Source organism: Fukomys damarensis, unplaced genomic scaffold (genome assembly GCF_012274545.1).
Source record: "Fukomys damarensis isolate Sample0158 unplaced genomic scaffold, DMR_v1.0_HiC HiC_scaffold_18, whole genome shotgun sequence".
NCBI classification, from domain to species: domain Eukaryota; kingdom Metazoa; phylum Chordata; class Mammalia; order Rodentia; family Bathyergidae; genus Fukomys; species Fukomys damarensis.
In genome coordinates, this window is record NW_022900930.1 from 12,036,682 (window position 1) to 12,040,242 (window position 3,561).

The following is a 3,561-nucleotide window of genomic DNA, read 5'->3' on the forward strand; positions in this document are numbered from 1 at the left end:
TAGACCTCTGTCTAGAAAGCAGAGGAAAACCCACCTGCCCTGCCTGCCTATAGTGAACCTACATGAAGAAAATAATCATAAAGAATGTACACAGACTCAAATTAAAATTTGTTCAGCCTATTTGGGGGCTGTTCCATCTTGATATATCCCAATAGGTCCTTAAATAAGTAGTCTCATGTGTGTCCCATATCTGTCACATGTCTCATACCATCTTGTCAGGATATTTCTGTTTGGATCCTAAGAGGGGAGTGGTTGACGAAACCCGCTCCTTATGTGTGGCACTATTTATTTACTTTCGGGTGAACTCAGATTGCAAGAAGACATTAGAAGAGGTGATAATCATCCCTGTAATGTAATTAATTGCTCCAGGTAACTGATATATTCTATACTTAAGACAGGGTTAATTTTATTCTTTTGTGAGCTGAGGTTGGTGCTTACAAAAAGCTATGAGACATAATTTAGTTCTCCCAACTTGCCTTCTAAATATTAATTCTATTGAAAAATGATTAAATAGATTATGTAAATCATGGTCACTGCATCCACTTTAAAGGTTAATCCTGTCATCATGTAGCCAGACAATTAATTTGATTTTGTTTCCAAGCACTAATTTTCAGAGAAGCCAAGGTGTAATGGGTTGCAGTATCCTATTATGGAGGTGAATGTGTGCTCGGCTATAATAAAACTCAGAAGCAACAAATCTCAAGGCTTTGAGAATGAAGGTAGCTTTGGGGTATTGATTGGCCCAACACACTTTCAGTAGAGTTTTAAGAAATAAGTTTTACTGAGTGCTATGGTTTAGATGAGTATCTCCCAAAGATCCACAGGTAAAGCTTTGGTCTCCAGGATGGAACTACTGGGAGGTGCTGTAGACCTTCAAGAGATGAGGCCTTTTGGGATGTCCTTAGGTCATTGGAGGTTACAACACCAGTGGAAATTTTGGACCCCAGTCTGTACCCTGCTTTCTCTTTTCTACTTCCTGGATTGAGATAGCACTCGCTCTAACAAATTCTTTCACTACGATGCGTCACTTTCACCAGAGACTCAAACTAATGGTGCTGCCCAATCTTGGACTTGAACTTCTATGCTATGCACTAAAAAAACTTGTTCCCTTTATAAAGTTATGTTCCTCAGACATTTCATTGTAGTGGTGCAAAGCCTCCCAATACACTGATGTAGCCTTCTCTGTGTGTCACTTCTGTTGTTGGAAAGCCAAGCATGGTTTGGTTTCAGAAACTCTGGGATAGTCCTGCTGCTTTAATCAGAGAACTTCACTCACTTTGCAAAATTACAGGCCAGGAGAGACCATAGCAGGCATTTTATGGCTTCCACGCCCATTGCCACACCCTATACTTGAGCACACCCTCTAATTAGTCACCTCTGTCCTCCCCTTCAGGAGGAGCCAACCAGCTGTGTACCTCTCTGGACTGATGACAGAACCCTCCTTGCAAGTTGGCTTGGTGAGTCCTCTTTGTTGACTTATCCACCTTAGTCAAAGGTGGTATTTATTCAATTTTTGTAAGCCTTTCTTAAGAAATGGAGTATAAAAATGTAAATTTAAAATTAGGTGCAAAGTGTACATGTATTTAGAATGTGAGAACAAATCTTAAATTTTAGAAAAGTAATGTACATATTATAAACCTATATAGTAATAATATTTTGTTTTTTAACTTCCTGACAAACCTTTATACACTTAAAATTTTTTTTGCCTGCCCACTCTAATCACTTCTTCATATGATAAATTTATGAAATAATTTTCCATAGAAAGATAGGAAGAAAATTTAGACTTCCTTTAGTATAGATCATCTGAACATATTTCTTATTATGGATAATTGGGTTGAATGAAAGATACAACTTCACATACATTATTGTATTTAATACTGATTCAGATCTGGGTCCTACAAACATCAGGATTCTAATAAATACTATTTTATATATTTCCATTACAAAGAAAAATAGATTTAAGGAGAGTTTACAGTTGTATAATTAAATATATTCCTGACAAGAGAAAGCTTTAACTTTGACTAGGACCGAATTTCCTGTGTTAGTTGTTTTCATGTGATGATTAGTCTTCCTAGAATAGCTTGGTTTGAAACACTTCACAGTGTCTCTCTTCTCCACTAACCACATACTGTACTTTCTTTTCCGCCTTCCATTAGAGAACTTGCTCATGTCTTGATGAGACTCTGGGCATAAGATGCTAAGTGATTCAGCACAATCTGTGTTAGATATATTCCTGGAAATCTTTCTGCAATGGGGGTGATTATGCATGGAAATTATTAAAAACTTAAAAAAATATGCTCCATTAAACCAGACTAAATGCATCTCCAACTCAAATTCTGCTCATTCACAGCCCCGAATACCCAGGGACAGTTCAGAGCTGCACATTTACTAACGCGTAGGGAGGAGAGAAGAGAAACTACCTTCCCCCCGTTTTGCTAACCACGTGATCTTGTTAATACATTGTTGTACCCTTCATAAGCCCTTGCAAAAGGGTCTTTGGGAATGAAAGACTCCCCTCCTTTACCTTCACCACACATCTGCATGTGAGGACCAGTGCGTTCTAGTGCTTTCCTGTCTTAATTTTTCCTGCTCTCACTTTATCTTACCAAACTTTTGGCACTGAATCACCTCTGCCTGCTTGAACTCATTTCTTCTTGACTTCTCTCTTGGACTACGTTCCCATCCCATCTAGGAACTTTGCATTTTCTCAGGGTGCAGAGAATCCTTCCAACTTTCATCTCCTCCTGAAGCAGATATCTGTTACTTGCACCCACGGCATTCACTATGAAAATCTACCTTAGGCAGGCTGACAAACAAGATGTGTCATTGGAATGTTCCTCTAGGGCTTTACCTCTTCTAGGCCTGGCTGGAACCCTCTGGTCTGGTCCCAGGAAATTGATACAGCATATGTCATTAGGTTCTCAAATATGTGGGATTAACCAAAGGGCTACTTTACCCCTTCTTCTCCCTTGCTGTTAGTTGTAATCACCAAATTTCCCCTTCTTAACAGCCTTCTTAGCAGGTGTATAAGTCCATTTTCCACTACTCTAATAAGACACTCGAGGTTGTATACTTTATAGTAAAAAGAGGTTTATTTACCTTACAGTTTTGGAAGCTGAAATTTCAAATAGCACAGCACTAGCTTTTGCAAGGGCCTCCTTAACTGCACCACCTTTTGACAGATGGCAGCATACAGCAGTGTGGTAGAAATATATGTGAGAGGGAGAAATTACAGGGCAAGACAGAAAGCCAGAGTGAGAGAAGGGGCCAGTGTCACTCTGTATAACAGTACCTGCAAGAACTTGTTCTACAAGACTGACACTAATTTCCCAATGCTCTCATTACCTTGTTCCATCTCTTTAACATCTACCGCTCCTCAGCATTGCCACCCCGGGGACCTAGTTTCCAACACATGAATCTTTGGGGAACAGCAACAGGCAACAAGAGGAGGGAGACCTTTGAGAGAATATTCGAAACCCTCCTCTTATATTTACCTCTTTACCTGGAGATATCATTTCTTTTCCCCCTGAATTTTCTTTGGTTTTTTTTTTTTTTTTTTTT

At 39.2% G+C, this 3,561-nt stretch overlaps 1 long non-coding RNA gene across 1 annotated transcript in view; it reads left to right on the forward strand.

Moving 5' to 3' along the window:
• The first annotated feature begins 1,402 nt into the window (after positions 1–1,402).
• The window catches only part of LOC117286737, a 42,703-nt gene continuing 40,544 nt past the window's right edge, over positions 1,403–3,561 (forward strand). Inside the window, exon 1 of the long non-coding RNA XR_004517856.1 lies at positions 1,403–1,457. This is a non-coding gene — a long non-coding RNA (uncharacterized LOC117286737). The remainder of the gene's footprint in view (positions 1,458–3,561) is intronic.